General features: G+C 38.8%; 1 long non-coding RNA gene across 1 annotated transcript in view; it reads left to right on the top strand.

Moving 5' to 3' along the window:
• Nucleotides 1–19623, top strand: part of LOC145545364 (uncharacterized) — a 109387-nt gene that overhangs the window by 81268 nt on the left and 8496 nt on the right. Inside the window, exon 2 of the long non-coding RNA XR_014082024.1 lies at nt 386–569. This is a non-coding gene — a long non-coding RNA (uncharacterized LOC145545364). The remainder of the gene's footprint in view (nt 1–385; nt 570–19623) is intronic.

The raw sequence follows: 19623 nt of genomic DNA, 5'->3' as shown, positions 1-19623 counted from the left end.
AACAAAAATTCATAGAGTAAACTTTCAGTTGAGAACAGTCAGACATTACTGTTTTTGTCAGCAGAATACCTGGTTCAGTTGGTCTGAGAATCATTCACAGTGATATTTTTTCCCTAAAGATAAATTTTTATTGGGTTAGTGGAACTATAAGTTTCTTGAGAACTCATGCCTTACTCTTTCTTGTTTTTTTTTTCCCCCTATTTATTGGCTACCATGATGGATGCAATAGTTGTGTAATCAACAACTGACTGGGATAAACCGTGTGTCAATCCAGATGTATGGAGGTTTCTGATACATGGTCTTGGAGAGAACTCTGCCAGAAATCAAACTAAAGTGGATTTGATTTGTTTTTCTTTTTCAATTAATTTTTTTCTCTTTATTCCAGGGAAGAAACAGTGAACTCCAAAGATTCGAAAGACTATTGAGTTTTATTACAGATGAAGGTCTAAACTCATAAGACTGGCTATTTGAGGAGTCATCATTACTTTCCCTACACAGAGTAATTGCCAACTCAACAGAACAGAAATGCATTAGTTCACATTCTGAAGGTCACCTTTTTCTAATGGAAGGTATGGAAACTTTGTTCTATTTTAGGGATGAAAGCCTAGAGTCTAGAGAATTATTACTATAGTGCTTAAAGTGTATCCTGTACTCTATAATCAATGATATTTCTCAAATCAATGGTACCACTTAGCTCAGGCACATTCCAGATGGCTAAAGAAAAAATTGCAACATACGGCCAATTAAAAATCAGTTTAATTTCATAAGAAAAGGTATGCAAAGCCAAGTATACTGTTTATTACAAACAGCTGTGAAATTCTGTTACTTCAGTAACTTAATGGTGGAAGATGGCCATTCTTGAAATTATATTACTGTGTAGATGTGGCACAGTGGTAAAGAATCTACTTGGCAATGATGCTTTTCTTAAAGCAAGAGATGCAAGTTTGATCTCTGAGTTGGGATGATCCCTTGGAGTAGGAAATGGCAACTCCAGTATTCTTGTCTGAAAAATCCCATGGACAGAGGAGCCTGATGGGCTGCAGTTCATGGGATTGCAAAGAGTCGGAGACGACTGAGCACACACGCACAACGGGAAGATATAGATAAACGGGGAAAAAAAATCTATGCATAGATCCTAGAACAAGGATTGTTTCTGGGTCTCTGAAATGGCAGATTGCATATTCTGAAGACATTTTTAGTTTCTTAACACATACATACTAGCTCCTTAATAATGTTACTACTGAAACGGGTCATGGGTTTGGAGTAACAGAGTGAAGGAGAAACTCAAACTTTTACCTCATAAAATTTTGTATTTTTAGAACCACATTCATGTTTTCATATTTAATCATATGCAATAAAACATCTTACATGATGCTTCTTCCAAGTTTATACCTCCAGCCCAGATTTTCACCCAATTCCAGAGCTAGTCTTGATAATTTCTTAAATATCCTAAGCCCAACATGCTCCAAACTGAACTCCTGGTCTTTCCTCTAAAACATGCTCCTCCTGCCACCTTTCTTCTCAATTGGTGAAAATTCCTTCCTTCCAAAAGGTCAAAAGCCTTAGAGTTGTTCTCAGCTCTTCCCTTTCTTTCATACCACAGTCCAATCTTTGAGCAAATCCTGTTGGCTCCACCTCCAAATCTACTCAGAATCTGTCACCTCACTGTCTCATCTCACATCCCTGTCTCAGCTCCTCCCAGCTCATCGGAGCCCCCTCATCTTTCTCCCAGCTTATTCTAGCAGGAGGTCTCCCCGCTTCTCTCCTTGCTCCCTCCAGTCTCCTCTGACAAAAAGGTGTGGAAGGCAAGTCAGGTGAGTCATGTCATTCTGCTAAAACCCCTCACTGGCTCCTTTCATCTTTTAGAGTTAAAGCCCAAGTTCTTTTTATTTTTTTTTTATTTAATTTATTATTTATTTGTATACAGTAGTTCCTTGTTGGTTGTCTGTTTTAAATATAGCAGTGTATACATGTCAATCCCAAATGCCCAATCTATCCTGTCCCCCCAACACTTCCCCCCCATAACCATAAGTTCATTTTCTAAGTCTGTGAGTCTATTTCTATTTTGTAAATGAGGTCATTTGCATCATTATTTTTAGATTCGCGCATATGAGTGATATCATATGATATTTGTCTTTTTCCATCTGACTTAGTATGATAACCTCTAGGTCCATCCATGTTGTTGCAAATGGCATTTCATTCTTTTTATTGACTGAGTAATATTCCACTGTCAGATATGCCAGCAACTAAACAACAACAACAAACAACATTCCACTGTATATATGTACTGCATCTTCTTTGTCCATTCATCTGTCAGTGGACATTTGCTTATTTATTTATATTTATTTGTTTATTTGTATTTCCAGCTTGCAGGATCTTCCATCTTCATTGTAGCATGTCAGATTTTTAGTTGAGGCATGAGAATTCTTAGCTGGGGCATGTGGAATCTAGTTCCCTGACTAGGGGTCAAACTCAGGCCCCCAGCATTGGGAGCACTGAATCTTAGCCCCTGCGCCACCAGGGAAGTCCCTTAATGAACATTTAGGTTGCTTCCATGTCTTGCCTACTATAAACAGTGTTTCAATGATCATCGGGATGCATGTATCCTTTTGAACCTTGTCCTTAAATAGTCCAAGGTCTGTCACAGTTTGCTCCGATTTCTTCTGATCTCTTTTCCTCTTACTGTCACCTCTCCTATGGACCCTCTCCAGCCACACTTGCCTCCTCTCCTTCCTCCAACACATCAGGTCCCATCTTAAAGCCTTAGGGATGGCTAGTCTTCCTCCAGGTATCTGAGGGACTGTCACCCTTGCCTTTCATGTCTTTGCTCAAATATCTTCTCAGTGAGCTGATTGCCCTACTTAAAGTTGCCTGCTGACTCTGCACACCTCCCTCCCCTTGGCACACGTGATCCCCCTTCTTACCCTGCTCGATTTTGCCTTTTATCCACACCACTTATCTCCCTTGACTCTACCATATAATTCACACATTTATTGTGTTTATTGTTTATCTACCCCTACTAAACTGGAGATTTCATGAGGGCATGAATCTCTCTGTTTTGTTTACTGAGGAAAACAAAGTGCCACCAGAAGTCCTATTTCAATTAATATTTTTTGAATGAATAAATTTAAAAAGAGGCTAGACAGGATTCCACTTTTTGTCACAACTGTAAATATCATGAGATCAGTTTCCATGACTATTTTTAAAAATGTTTTAATTGAAGTATAATTAATTTATACTGTGTTAGTTTCTGACGTATAATCAAGTGGCTCAGTCTTATTTCCCACTATGTTTTATTACAGGATATTGAATATAGTGCCCTGTAGTATACAGTATGGTTGTCTATTTTATATACAACCCATTTTTACCTGCTAATCCCAAGCTCCTAATTTATCCTTCTCCCACTCCTTTTCCTCTTTGGTAACTATAAGTTTGTTTTCTATATCTATGAGCCTGTTTCTGTTTTGTAAATAAGTTCATTTGAATCATACTGTAGACTCCATATATAAGTGATATCATGTGATATTTGTCCTACTATTTCTGACTGACTTCACTTAATATGATAATCTCTAGGTCCATCCATGTTGCTTCAAATGGCATTATTTTATTCTTTTTAATGGATGAGTAATATTCCATTGAATATATATACACCACACCTTCTTTATCCATTCATCTGTCGATTGACATTTAGGTTGCTTCCATGTCTTGCCTACTCTAAATAATACTGCTGTGAACATTGGGGTGCATGCATTTTTTAGTTTTTTAAGGAAACTCCATACTGGTTTTCATAGTGGCTGTGCCAATTTACATTCGCACAGAAGTGTAAGAGGGTTCCTTTTTGTTCACACCCTCTCCAGGATTTACTATTTGTTGATTTTTAAATGATGGCCATTCTGCCCAGTGTACCTTCCCTCATGGCTCAGTGGTAAAGAATCCACCCGCCAATGCAGGAGCCACAAGAGACTCAGGTTCAATCCCTGCATTGGGAAGATCCCTTGGAGGAGAAAATGGCAACCCACTGCAGTATTCTTGCCTGGATAATCCCATGGACAGAGGAGCCTGGCAGGCTACAGTCCGTGGGCTCACAGAGTCAGACACAATTGAGTGACTGCGCACACATGTGCATTCTGCCTGGTTTGAGGTGATACCTCATTGTAGTTTCAATTTCCATTTCTCTAATAACTAGCAATGTTGAGCATCTTTTCATTTTCCTGTTGGCCAGCTGTATGTCTTCTTTGCAGAAATATCTGTTCAGTTCTTCTGCCCATTTTTTGGTTAGTTAGTTTTTCTTTGTTGTTGTTATTCAGTTGTTCAAGCTGTTTGTATATTTTGGAAATTAAGCCCTTGTAGGTTGCATCGTTCACAAATATTTTCTTCCAGTCCATGGGTTGTCATGACTCTTTGTTAATTGCTTTAGATCCAGTACCCAGAAAAGTGTCTGGCATCTAGTAGGCACTCAATAAATATTTGTGGAGTAAATAAGTGAACATGTATTTTTATTCAGATATTTAGATCATATTTTTCGTGTACATGGTTTTTATAGAAGTTTTAAAAAAGACAGTTTTCCTGCAGAGGTATAGATTTTACAGTACTCCAGAAAGCTAAAGTCAGATATCATTCAGGACCCCTGAGAACTGACTTTGCATTCTCTCTGTACTGTGGAATGCTACCTCTCTGCATTCCATGTCTCTACATTCCTGTCTCCTGAGTTTCTGTATCCTTAGCTAGCTAATCACAGAGTAGGGATGTCAATGGTGTCTTCCAGGCAACCCATCTGGAACAGTGCCTCTCAGCTTCTTTTTTTTTTAAACAGACCTCAAGGAGATTCAGTTGAAGATACCACTGCACATTAAAGAGCTATAAGGGTAGAGACAGCAATAAATTGATTCCTTTACTTCTTTTGACTACTTCATTGCATCATCTGGTCCAGGCATGGACTGAATGCTCACTTGGCTAGTGACAAATGCATTGAACACCCTTTAAGATAACACTGAAATGAAAGGATGACTGCAGTAAATGTTCTCTGATGATAATCTAGGTGCTGGTGATATCATTCTTGTGGCTCTTGAGGTTCTTGATCTTGAAGGCCTTTCTGGACTGGGAGGTATGATTCTTGGTAAAGATTAAACTGCAGAAGTCCCTCAGTAGAATTTTAATGACTAAATCCCAATAAGAGTAATAGTATATGAGAGATGTGGCTATTCAGATCCGCTGTTAAAGTGGTATCTCAGAACTCATTCTGATATATTTCAATATTTCTGTGACTTGAAAATTGACTGTATCTTCTCTTTTCACTTCTTACCACTCCTACATACCTTGATAATTTTGAAATGATTCATGATTCTTCTAATCCTGGTTTTCACACAGAGTGAAAATTAAATTAAATTAAAAACACAAAAATGAGTTGCATAAAAGCATACTCAGGACTCAGCTTCTACTAGACCTCATGGAATTCTATAAAAATGTAAATCCTAACCTTAGGAAAATGCAGTATGTTTGTGTGCTAACAAGACTATTTTCCCTTAGCATAGAGTTATCTTATTATAAGATAAGATTGACTGGAAAATCACATGGACAGAGGAGCCTGGCAGGCTGCAGTCCATAGGGTTGCAAAGAGTTGGACATGACTGAGCAAATGAGCATGCACACAAGATTATCTTTAAAAAGTAACTTTTATACATGTTTCCTTTCTCTCATGATAAACAACTAGCTGAGTTTTTCTTCCTCTTGAGCTTCAATCCTTGTATTTATCATTCAACTATTTAAGAGAAACATTATTGTTCCTTGCTAACTTCTTCCATGTCTAACAAAAATACACTCAAACTTCCCTTTTGAGCCACCAATCCCATTTCCACATGAAGTATGAAGAATCTACCCTAAAGAATGCCTCTAGTAATATGAAAATACATATGTACCAAGTTATTCAATGCAGAATTATTTTTAATTGAAAAATGTTGGAAAAAAACCTAAATGCTTATGTTTAGGCAACTGGTTGAATAAACTGTGGTAATCCACAAATTCACCTACTATGCAGGTGCAAAAGGAATATGAACAATCTTTGTGAATTGAAATGGAGTGATTTCCAGCATGTACTGGGTGAAAAAAAAAAAAAGTATCTATAGCAAATTAAGCACCTGAAAAGATGCTTAACATCATTAGTCTTTAGGAAAAAGCAAATCAAAACCACAATGAGATACCACATTACACCCACTAGGATGGGTATAATTTAAAAACAAACACACATAATAACAAATGCTGGTGAGCCTGTGGAGAACTTGGAACCCTCATATGCTGCTGGTGGGATGTAAAGTGATGCAGCTGCTGTGGAAAATATTTTAGTGGTTCCTCAAAAAATTAGAAATACCATGTGATCCAGAAATTCTACTCCTAGACCTATATTCTGACATAGTAAATAGATATTAAAATACTTGTACATAAATATTCACAGCACCACTATTCACAATAGCCAAAAGATGATAACAGCCCAAATGTCCTCAACTGATGGACAGATAAAGAAAATGTGGTATATCTAAACAATGGAATATTATTCAGCCATAAGAAGAGATGAAATACTGATATATGCTACAATGTGGGTGGACATCAAAATGTTGTGCTGTGTGAAAGAAGCCAGATACCAAAGTTCAGACATATTGTGATTCCATTTATATTAAATATTCAGAATGGGTAAATCCATAGTGATGGAAAACAGATTAGTCATTACAGGGACTAGAGGGAGGAGAAAATGAGGAGTAACTTTTCGTTGGCGTGGGGATTCCTTTGAGGGTGGTGAAAATGTTGTGGAACAAAAGAGAGATGGTGGCTTTATGACATGTGAATACACTAAACACCAGTGAATTTCATGCTTTAAAATGATTTATTTCATATTATGTAAATTGTACCTAAATAACAACAGCAATAAAAGAGTTGCTATAGTGTGCCTCCTTTCATGAAAGACACAAGGAGAGGTAACAAAACACACATGTATTCATTTGTGCAAAAGAAACATAAGAAGAATTAAACCTAATGAGACTGGTTACTGAGGCATGGGATGGGAGTGCAGTGGAAAGAGTGAGGAAATAGGAATGGGATAGCAGGGGTGGGGGAGGGACGTTTACCTGCTATTCTTTTTATGAATGGCTCTCACCCTTAGAACCAAAATACCCCCAAAATAAATAATTAAAATCAACTAGAATATGAGGGGAGCCCAAATTAGAATACAAAGAGTAGCAAATAGATGCAACTATATTATGAATGAATATCATGACCATATGAAAGAAGTTGGGGAAAAATTAACAAAGTTTGAAAAACAATATTTTGACCATATGATGTCAAATTAAAGACACAACTGTGCACAAATATTAGACTTTAATTAGTAAAAATTTTTCCCTCAGTGATATGGGTCAAGGGTCTTCCCCGGTAGCCCGGATGGTAAAGAATCTGCCTGCAATGCAAGAGGCTCAGGTTCGATCCCTGGGTTGGGAATATCCCTGGGTTGGGAATATCCCTGGGAGGAGGGCATGGCAACCCACTCCAGTATTCTTGCTGGGAGAATTCTATAGACAGAGGAGCCTGGCAGGCTACAGTCCATGGGGTCGCAAAGAGTCAGACATGACTGAGCGACTAACACATACAATGGGTCAGGAATTCTGAAATTACGTTTATACTAGGACCAGACAAATAATTCATGGGCTTCTTGCAAAAATGATTGATTCCAAGGAAAATATAAGTTGAGCCTGGAGCATCTTATGGTGTCCAAAGGCCAGGAAGTACTAAAAAATTATGAGATATGTAAGTATGATACAGGAAACAATTTGAAGGAACTCCTGATAAGATTATGGCCTTTAGGGGCAGGATACGAACAGCTCATGGTAACCAAGCAGGAAATCCAGGTGAACAAATGGTCCATTCTTATACACTTTCTGCCTTCCAAGCTCGTGCCAGGGCCTCCCATTGGATGCACCCAACCCAGAAGCTAGAAGTCAAGGGAGTCCAGTGATGAGGTTTGAACATATCTACCTCTGGGACCAACAGCAGAGTGGAGAAGTTTGGAGAATGGGAGGAAAAAAAGGAAAAGTATCTAACTCAAGATTAGCTAGTCTATCCCTCTCATTTTAGAGATGAGAAAAATAAGCCTCCATGAGGGAAAAGATTTATCCAAGGTCACAATAAAGGCAGTTTCATAGAGCCCAAATCCCTTTAGTCAGCATTTTGGAACATCTAGGTTCTCGTTTTGACTTGGCCACTGCACTGAACTGCAGTTTCCATATCTATGAATAAATGAGGTGGACTAAAGCAATGGCCTTCAAGCTGGGCTGCACATACCCCTGAGCACACGTGGGAGTTTCCAGGAGGTAAAGGGTCATGGATAGTTTTAAGTGAATCTTTCTCCAGACGCAGTTTCCTGATGTATATTCTTGCCTAAAATTATCTGCTTTCCCTTTCACAACTTCGTACTTGACAGAAGAAAAGTCTTCCCACTCATCTCAAATATTGCTATGGTGCATCACTCCAGAATGTGAAAATCTGGGGTCAGCAAATGTAGGAAAGTTTTGAAAATACATAACTTTTGAGGCAGATTCCTATGACAGCAACCAGAGAGGTTCAGTGAAGACACACTGAAGGGGCAACCCTTACGTATGGCAAATGTAAGCCCTTACTGCACATGGTCTTTCCAAGAAGGGTTTGAATCTCGTAAATGAATGTTTCACATTTGAAACGTAAGGTTGAAAGTAGATCTTTGTCTGCCAAAGAGGAAAGAAGATTCTAGTCTGACTCAGATAATGAGCAACTTGAGCCCTTCCAGGAACTGGTCGTACCACATGCTGGACTGACTGGCTCAGCCACATGTGATAATAACAATTGCATAAAAATATGCAATTATCTCTGCATCTTGCATACGTCATCTCGCACACATCTTATTCCTGTCCGGAGCTCTTGTGTCTTCACAGAAAAAACAGTTCACGGTGAGCTAGATGAAGATAGGATCTTCTAAGACAACTTGTCACTTCCTTTAAACCCTGCCTAAATTTGGACAGATTCCCTGGAGAAGGGCATGGCAATCCACTCCAGTAGTCTTGCCTGTAGAATCCCATGGACAGAGGAGCCTGGTGGGTTACAGTCCATGGGGTCACACAGAGTTGGGGCACACAAACATAGGGCATGCAAACTTGGACATAGTAATTACCATACAGCGTCAACCTTACAGTTTATCTTACTCTGCTGTCTACTTGGCACAGATCAGTGATCTTTTTGACGTCATTGTTAAGGTTAACAATTTCCAACTTTCTGTTAGTTGCCTATTGTGATTCTGTCTTTCTTACATTTCTCTAAATAAGCTCTCCAATTCCAGAAAACCCTACTATTGTTAAGTTGACAATGTGCTCAATATAAAAATTCAAATAATTCAGAGTGTATAAAAAGGAAGGACAAGAATATCCCAAGTTCCACTAATCAACAGTATCTATTAACATTTGGTTTCCCAGAATCATTCTATGTCTCGATACACATGCATTTTTTCTCTTTTTGGCTGCACCTTTGACTTGTGAGATCTTAGTTCCCTGACCAGAGATTAAACCCAGACCCCTGGCAATGAAAGAACCAAGTCCTAAAGCCTGGACCACCAAGGAATTTCCCACGCATGCATATTATTTTTCATAAGTGAAACCACATGATATGTGCTGTGTGGTAATCAACTCTCTTACTGAACACTGGGCTGTGACATACATGCTGCGTATCATATATGTTTTATGTAGACGCTTGACCCCCTGTATTGAAGTCCATTTAGATAGTTTCCAGTTTTTACTTTCAAACAATGCTGTGATGAACATCCTTGGGCATACTTCTTTTCATGTCTCTACAAGTTGCTCTTTGCATTAACAGACTGTGTGTTTTGGATTGTAGACACCTTTGAGAATCTAACAAGAGCTATGCATCATCTCCCTTGCAAAATGCACGTTCATATACCTAATTTTGACTTTGATTTTGTGAGTGTGGTGCATAGACATGTCCTCTGAAGTCCATGCCTGGCCTTGCTAAGGCTTCATGGACCCCAAATTAAGAATACCTACTTAAGGGTTAATTCTAAGATATGTATTTTTTAATAGCTTTTAAATTTATTTATATTAATGTATCATACACTGTGCAAAGTACTCGTATGTCCCTCTGTCTCTTTTAACTGGGTTTACTCTCCAGTCTGTGTCCAATTCTGGAGGTTTGGTGACATTATAAATAATCAGATCACATAAATTTCCATTGACTTCCATTTAGACTGAAGGGATTTTGAGCACAAAACAATGCATTCCACCTAATTTTATAGGCTTTAAAAAGTTTCATAAATAATAATGTTTCAAAGGGGAAAATGTATCTGAGCATTTGATTCCTTTGTTTAACAAATAGATATTGAGTAGCATTCATGCACCAAGCTTGGTGCTAGGAGCTAGGAGTACAAAGATGAATAAGACTCCCTCTCTGCCTTCAAGAAATTCACTGTCTAGATGGGGAGACTGACATATAGACAAGCCATTATCAGCCAGAGAGCAATTACATTCTGTATATGCATACATGCTCAGTCGTGTCGTACTCTTTGCAACTCCATCTGTCCATGGGATTTCCCAGGCAAGTATACTGGAGTGGGTAGCCGTTTCCTTCTCCAGGGGATCTTCCTGACCCAAGGATCAAACCCACATCTCCTGCATTGCAGGCAGATTCTTTACCGCTGAGCCACTGGGGAAGGCCCATTCTGTATATACGGAAGTGTAAGATATCACAGACCCAGGGAATTTGGGGGGTCAGTGTTCAGAGAGTCTTGTCAGAGAAAAGATTCATCCTTTCTGAGGTGTATTAACAAACCTGATCCCTTCCCATGGCCCATGCTCCATCCCCACCCCTCTGAATCTTTTTCCCTTCTTTCTACCCAATATTTATTTGACTCTTCAGGGAGGCTCAACACTAATTTGAAACTCACGGCGCTCAAGGATGACTGAAATGAATCTAGGAAGCTAAACTATACAAGAAATACTCAGGTCACATGCAGGCTGTTCGATGATAACATTTACTTCTGCAAATCTGCAAACATAGATGTCCTAGTGATTAAACCACTCCACAGATGAGAAGTGGGAGAAACCCCAGGTCAAGTTTATATATATAGATAAGTCAGTTGGTTGCAGTCCAGTAGAGTGTGTACTTATTGTAAACACAAAGCAACAGGCTACCTAAGAGGCTTAGTTTTGTGATTTTTCTCCATACGTTATACCTCTCAGCTCAGACTTAACAGTTCAGTACTCTTAGAAATAAACTATTTCGTTTATCTTCTCCACAGCCCAGGGATCTCTTCAACAGCCTGATTTTCTTTTGAGATAGGTGAAGTTTACCTGTCTGCTGGCTTTCATACCATTTTAGTCCTCTATCTGTGTCTGTTCCCCTTGTTTTCCCTCATGTCTGTATTTTCCATTTTTCCTCGCTGACTACCATCTCCTCTTTCTCTAGGTGTCTCACAGGTGGATTGCCACTCACTGGCAAATCCTTCAAGGTCTCCATGTTTGCAGCCATCTCCAGTCCCTGCCTACGTGTCCCCCTGAGTCAGGCTAGAGTTCCTGGGACCCAGTGGGAGGCCATCCCTTGGTAAGGTCTTCCCCTACATTTGGGAAGTAGGAGAAAGAAGATAAGAGTAACTGTTTTCCTTAATGTTGTATTTCTTAAAGACAGTGCTCATAAAAATATTGACATTATATTGACTTTCCCTAGGGTTTTGATGTATGGTTGTTCTCAGGATAAAGATTGATTTGTTAAAAAAAAAAAGTGTTTTCATTCAAAATGAAAGTGTATGCTGATGCACAAAATATGTGTCTCATACATTTATTATTTACAAATATGAGTCATAGGCATCAGAAATGAAGCATTTAAGCCTATTGAGAACAGAGATAAGTGGTATTTAAACAGCACAAAGGAAGAGACTGTCAGCATCTGTCAACATCCCTGTCAATCCTCTAAGATTAGTGATGGTATTTTTCTTCCACAACTTCACCATAAAAAAAGAACTATTTAAAACTATCTACAATATTTCTTGCCCACTCAGTTCTGACAAAAAAGCTTTATATGCTAGTGTCTAATGTTACTTAATTTTGTTTCCGATGCAAAATATAACTTACTTCCCTTAACTGTTTGTATTTCACTGATGTGGAAACACATTGTATTGTTTGTTTCCAAATCTGGTTCACCCCTACAGTCAGGGGATCCTTTTAAGATTTGAATAGCGCCTTACAGTTATGCTTTCACAATATGTATAAAGTCTCTGTTTTCTTATCAGTAAAAAGGGGATCACAGTAGAGTTGTCATGAGTCACATGGTTCTAATGAGTTTAAATGAGTTAATACATATAATGACAGCAACAAGTATCATTACTCAAATATTTGCCATGTGCCAGGCAGACTTAAATTGCTTTATATGTAATATGTCATTTACTCCTCCTTAAAACTCTGTGTGGCAATTACTATTATCATCACTTCCCTATTTTTCATTTTTGTGTTTTAACATATGAGGAAATGGAGAGCACTGAGCGTCTGAGTAATGTTGCCAGGCTACAAGGTGGCAAATGGCAAAGCTGGGATTAAAACACAGACACGGGTTTCCTAGCCTGCGCTCTTACTCACTGTGCTGTACTACCTTTAATGTAAAACAGTGCCTAAGAGAATGAAGCTGAAGTAGGCAGGAATTTTTACAAAAATTGAAAACTGTAATGTAGAGCAAATGAGTACTTTTGTTACTGATGCTCAGTGTAGCCTGGCTAAGGAATCTCACTTCATAGCTTCTATTTTAGTAAATTTTTTGGGTCCTTTGCTTCCTCATTTCCCTGAATGCATTTAAACATCTGACTTTAGGTTAAAGGCACTTTAATGGAAAGAACATGAGATTTTTGAATCAGAAAGGGTTTGACTCCTTGCCAGCTGTGTGATCTTGAGCTAGTTACATGTCTGTCTGAACCCTTGTTTTCATATCTGTAAAGATGGCAATAACACCTGCTTCAGCTTCTACTAAAGGAGACATAAAGGATTAAACATTCAAACAGAGGAGGTCAGGAAACTAATAAGACTATGAATACAGAACACGACACGCTGTGCAGGGTTAAGAGCAGTGCCTTCACTGCCTCCTTGGCTCAGAGATTTGTCAGTTCTTGATGAGGATGGAAATTAATATCAACATCTCACTGAATTCTACAATTTGTTGCTTAAATACTTATGTTTAAATTCTTCTCTGTAGAAAATTGTATATTATTCTCATTCCATAATCCATGTAATAATTCTTAAAAAAATTTTTTTTTATTAAAGTATACTTGTGTTACAATGTTATGTTAGTTTCAGGGATACAGCAAAACCAATCAGTTATACATATAATAACTCTTAGTGGATCTTTGTTACTTTTATTGTCTGAACATAAAGAACTTTTTAAGGTATACTATACATATTTCTAGTTTGTGATTTTAGTAAAAATTCTGGTGAGAAAAAGATGCAACCAAACAATTCATAGGATAGAATATACAATTAGGTAGCCAGGATATGAGAGAGAACTAAGCCTCTCCAGAAATAAAAAAAATACAAAACAAAAAACAGATACCATGTTTTACATATAAAAATATTCTGTGCTGCTAAGGGTCATAATCATTGTTGAATATGGATAAAAATTTGTAAACTGGATAAAAACCTGTTGGACAGCTTTTGTAATATGTAGCAAGAATCTTAAATATGTTCATATGTTTTAAGATAATTTCAGTTTCTAGAATCTAGCTTCAAGAAATGACATGAAGTACAGAGAAAACTTTTAGTATAAAGTGTTCATTATGGCATTATTTATAAGATGAAGTTCAGCTTGGTCACTCAGTCATGTCTGACTCTTTGTGACCCCATGGACTGCAGCACAGGCTTCCCTGTCCATCACCAACTCCAGGAGCTTGCTGTAGCTCATGTTCATCGAGTTGGTGATGCCATCCAACCATCTGATCCTCTGTCTTCCCCTTCTCCTCCTGGCTTCAATCTTTCCCAGCATCAGGGTCTTTTCAAATAAGTTAGTTCTTCACATCAGGTGGCGCTTCAGCTTCAGCATCAGTTCTTCCAATGAATATTCAGGGTTGATTTCCTTCAGGATTCACTGGTTTGATCTCCTTGCAGTCCCAGGGACTCTCAAGAGTCTTCTTCAATACCACAGTTCAAAAGCATCAATTCTTTGGCGCTCAGCTTTCTTTATAGTCCCACTCACATCCAAATATGACTACTGGGAAAACCATAGCTTTGACTAGACAGATCTTTGTTAGCAAAGTAATGTCTTTGCTTTTTAATATGCTGTCGAGGTTGATCATCGCTTCTCTTCCAAGGAGCAAACGTCTTTTAATTTCATGGCTGCAGTCACCATCTGCAGTGAGTTTGGAGCCCAAGAAAATAAAGTCACTGTTTCCCTTGTTTCCCCATCTACTTGCCATGAAGTGATGAGACCGGATGCCATGGTCTTTGTTTTTGAATGCAGTAGTTGAAAAGTAGTTGAAAGAAGAAGTAGTTGTAAACAACCTAAATGCCAGACAAGCTGGGAATAGTTAAAGAAACAAGATGTTCACCACATAATAGATTACTTACATAAAGTTATGATTATATGAGCTTCTCTGATGTCTCAGACCGTAAAGAATCTGCCTGCAATGCAGGAGACCTGGGTTTGATCCCTGGGTCGGGAAGATCCCCTGGAGAAGGGAACGGCAACCCACTCCAGTATTCTGCCTGGAGAATTCCATGGATAGAGGAACCTGGTGGGCTACAGTCCACAGGGTTGAAAAGAGTCAGATATGACTGAGCGACTCACACACACATGCTTATAAGTAATTTATAATGACACCAGAAATACAAGGAATAATATTTAAGAGAAAGGCAGGGTACAATTTATATGTATTATTATTATAAATAAGTTGTAATCGTTGTAAAAAAAGTTGTATAGATATAAATATTTGGAATTAAATATTCCAGAATGTAATGATAGTTACTTGAGAGGTGATGATTGTGGGTGATTTGTTTTCCTGCTTTGAACTTGTCTATATTAAAATTTTTTCAGAATGAATGTATGTTATTTTACAATATTAAAACACAAAACAAACGCTGTGTGAGTAAGGATTTTGTTGCTAGGGTGGATCTGATCCAGGACTAGACTTTGACAAGACAGACTCCTGGTAGATATGATCCATATGATGCTGTTCCACAGCACCTGTGTGGGATTTAAATATTCTACTACAATGAACTGGACAGTATAGATTACTATCTAGTAGGAAGCTATTATAGAAAATTTAAATTTTACAATCTTATGTAAGAAATGAGAAGGTGCATCGTGAAAGGAGTGTTTTTACATTTCCAAAGAATTCACAAGTTTCCTTAACATGGAAATCCCATGGACAGAGGAGCTATAACCCATGGGGTTGCAAAGAGTCGGACATGATTGAGCACGCTCACACACTTAACTTGCTAGCTTTCCTATGATCATATAGCATGCAACTTCTCAGGAATATTTTCTTTTTTGTGTGACATAAGATACATTTGTAGGTACTGGCACCTTTATCAGAAGCAGACCAAGAAAGAAGAAGAAACTTTAATTCAGTCAGTTTTTTTTTTTTTTTTTTTAAAGTTCTCTCCTTTTATTGGGAGGTGATGAGTAGGGTCCTGTTTTACACAAGTTGTCCTGACAATTATTAATCTGTTGTGTCCTCTTTTTCTCTCCAAATTGCTCTGGTCCATACAATAAGTTATATGGTCACTCCAGCAATATTGGTTGTAGGGAGGAGGTAGGGAAGAATGGTAATGTCTGGATGCTGACGCTTGGAGTGGAGGGGTGTGTGGGGGAGGAGTAGATGGTTCCTGGAGCCAGAAGCAGTACTCAAAGGGACAGAAAGGAGCCCAGTTGCCAATAAACATGGGCTGTATTACTTAGTCTAACTAGTCATATATCTGTTACTTGATACTGATTCTGACAGCATTACTTCTACCTGAAGGCAGAACAGAAAATCTATCTAGTTGATTTAAGATAGCAAAGATATGTGCCTTAGAATTTTTTCCCATCACCCCACTCTGACGCCTAGCATTTCCACCATTAGAATTGTGATGAGATGTTATCAAAATAATTCAAATTTTCGTCTGGAGAGAACAGCACAAAGGACTGTGAAAGCAGTAGGGTTAAGGGGTTGGAAAGATTCCCGAGCCAACTCGGCTCTTCCCAGCTGAACGGCCCTGGGAAAACAATTCAGTTGCTCTGAGTCTCTCCAGGGTAGAAGGGGGAAAATAAAACCTGCCCTGCCTATCTCTGGGGGTAAGATTGTGAACCAAAGGGTGACCATACATGAAAATGCTCTGTTAATACAAAAGCACTCTGCAAATATCAGAGACCCTTAGTATTACGAAGTTATTAAAATACAGTAACATGTGAGTTTGAGCTAACAGCACCGCCGTGGAATGCAGTGAGCATATTTGTGGGAAAAGACACAGATTCGGTAAATGTTGCTGGGTGCTTAGAAGGAGGAGAGAAAGACCTGAAGCAGGCTGGCTGATCATTGGAACCATCTGGAGAGCATCTTAGAAACAAAATGAAACAGCAATAGATTAGCAGGCTCTATCTCAAGACCTCCTGAGATTCAGTTGACCAGACTCATCACCCTGAATAGGTAGTTAGGAAGCTGCAGTGTGGAAGCTGCGAATCATGGTACAAAACAGGTCAGACAGTGGGGAAGAAAACAACAAAACCTTGCTGCTTTGACAAGTTTTTTCAGAGCTAGCCTTGCTAGGACATTAAAGACTAAAATGAATTTCTGAAATTTTTGGTTACTGTCCCTCCCAACCCATCCCCCCCAATTCTAGAAGATACACTCCATGTGGGTGGAGGTTTTTGTCTCTTTGCCTCATTGCTGAATCTCAAGCACTTAGAACATTTCCTGGCACATTGTACTAGGATAATAAAAATTGCATAAATGAATATCATTTGTCTGTGTCAACTGTTTTTCCCACCCATGTCTGTAATTTAAAGTTGGCTAAGTTTTGTTATTGCAATTCGGAAGCTACTAAAGGCAAGGGTTGACAGACTGGGTTTAGAATGAGAGCCTTGATCTAGATCATGAAATGATAGGTCTCACTGGAGTAGCAACTGCTTCCACCACCCACCTTAACTCTTTGTTGGTGCCTTGTTACATTCTGTTGTCTTATCCTATTTGTACTCTTCAAATACTATGATTACCCTACCCAAAACAGAATTCTTTTACGAGCTGTTTTTAATCGGCTATATCTAGAAATAAATGGAAATAGGAGTGTAATCTTTTAATTCTCACTGCAGTTTGCTGCTATCCTTTATTGTTATTTTTTTAACTTTTTTCTTATATTGGAATATAGCCAATTAGCAATGTTGAGATGGTTTCTGGTGGACAGCAAAAGGACTCAGCCATACCTATACATGTATCCATTCTCCCCCAAACTCCCTTCCCATCCAGGCTGCCACACGACATTGAGCAGAGTCCCACTGAGCAGAGTGCTATACAGTAGTCCTTGTTGTTTATCCATTTTAAATTTTGCTGCTATCGTTTCAGTTCAGTTCAGTCGCTCAGTCGTGTCCACTCTTTGCGACCCCATGAATCGCAGCACACCAGGCCTCCATGTCCATCACCAACTCCCGGAGTCTACCCAAACTCATGTCCATCGAGTTGGTGATGCCATCCAGCCATCTTATCCTCTGTCGTCCCCTTCTCCTCCTGCCCCCAATCCTTCCCAGCATCAGGGTCTTTTCCAGTGAGCTAACTCTTCGCATGAGGTGGCCAAAGTATTGGAGTTTCAGCTTCAACATCAGTCCTTCCAATGAACACCAGGACTGATCTCTTTTAGGATGGACTGGTTGGATCTCCTTGCAGTCCAAGGGACTCTCAAGAGTCTTCTCCAACACCACAGTTCAAAAGCACCAATTCTTTGGCGCTCAGCTTTCTTCACAGTCCAAATCTCACATCCATACATGACTACTGGAAAAACCATAGCCTTGACTAGATGGACCTTTGTTGGCAAAGTAATGTCTCTGCTTTTTAATATGCTATCTAGGTTGGCCATAACTTTCCTTCCAAGGAGTAAGCGTTTTTTAATTTCATGGCTGCAATCACCATCTGCAGTGATTTTGGAGCCGCAAAAAACAAAGTCTGACACTGTTTCCACTGTTTCCCCATCTATTTCCCATGAAGTGATGGGACCAGATGCCATGATCTTAGTTTTCTGAATGTTGAGCTTCAGACAGTGCTATATGATATGATTTAAATAATGCAGTTTTTGTTATTGTTAACTTTACTGATAGGCTTAAGCTTTTTGGATGGGAAGTGATTCAGATTTTATTTTGTGTACCTTACCTTCTCTTTATTTTATAGCCTCCCACTGGATGTGTAATATGCAAATTACAGATTAAGATGAATGAGACTTGTTAGTTCAATTCAAGAAATGTTTGTTGACTTCCTACACTGTGTAGGTACCATGTTAGGAGCAGAAGACATGAAGGTAAATAAGACAAATATTAACTCTTTATGACACCATGTATATCATGGTAATATATATATTATTATATGTATAAAGTCAGATACACACATACATGCATACATATATAAACAATCCTCCAGAATGGTTTTAAGGCAACTAACAGAATACCCAATTGAAAGTTTCTTAAACAGTGAGCACATTTATTATCTCACAAACCAAGAATTTTGGGGGTAGGAGTCTTCACTGTTGCTTAATACACAGACTTCATGATATCATGGCATTGGTCTTCTTTTCTGGACTTTTTTGGCTTGTCTCTAGTGTTCCCAAGGTGACAAGGGAACAATTGTCACACAGTTAAAAAATTTTAAGAATATTATAAACTGATTTTGCCTGAGAAATACAATAATATATTGCCTGGAAAGGAGTAAAGCAGGGAATTGTGTGCTAGGCTTGTTAATATGGCATGACTTTATGGTATTAACTTACTGTTTAGGTAAATATATAAAAGTAATACATGTTAAAAATGTAAGCAGCAACAGCTAACCACTGCTTAATCTGAAGTGTCTCCTTCTCACATGTCTATGAATTTACAATCAAAGGGTTATTTCTATGAAAGTCTGATACCTTCACTACAAATTTACATAGAGCCTTAATATCTAGTTTGCTCGTGGTTTTGGCCTGGGTCTTCTAGCCTAGAGAAGCAGAAGCAAGGGTTAACCTGTGGCCACTTCACTTGGAAAATGCACACTGAAGTTGGTGAAGGTGAGGAAACAACGGAAGTGGGGTAAGAAAGATGCAAAGCAATGTGATGTGATGTGTCACTGCTCTGGCCACATTTCACAACAGGCCTGGCAGAGACATAGCAGGTGAGCAGCAGATATGTCTGGAAAGGCTGCAAGAAGCAATCACACTTCAGAGTGGCCCACTACCAGGAGCAAGGGGAGGACATTGTTCTGTTCATATGCCTCCTGGCTCTCACTTTCCATTGGCTGAATTTCACCTCATAGTGGGACTGTGCATGTGTGCATGCTAATTTGCTTTAGTTGTGTCTGACTCTGTGCAACCCTATGGACTGTAGCCCACCAGGCTCCTCTGTCCATGGGATTCTCCA

This window comes from Giraffa tippelskirchi, chromosome 4, assembly GCF_054371585.1.
Source record: "Giraffa tippelskirchi isolate mGirTip1 chromosome 4, T2T-mGirTip1v1.2.pri, whole genome shotgun sequence".
NCBI classification, from domain to species: Eukaryota; Metazoa; Chordata; class Mammalia; order Artiodactyla; family Giraffidae; genus Giraffa; species Giraffa tippelskirchi.
The sequence above is the reverse complement of the archived record's forward strand: the minus strand, read 5'-3'. Positions and strand labels throughout refer to the sequence as shown.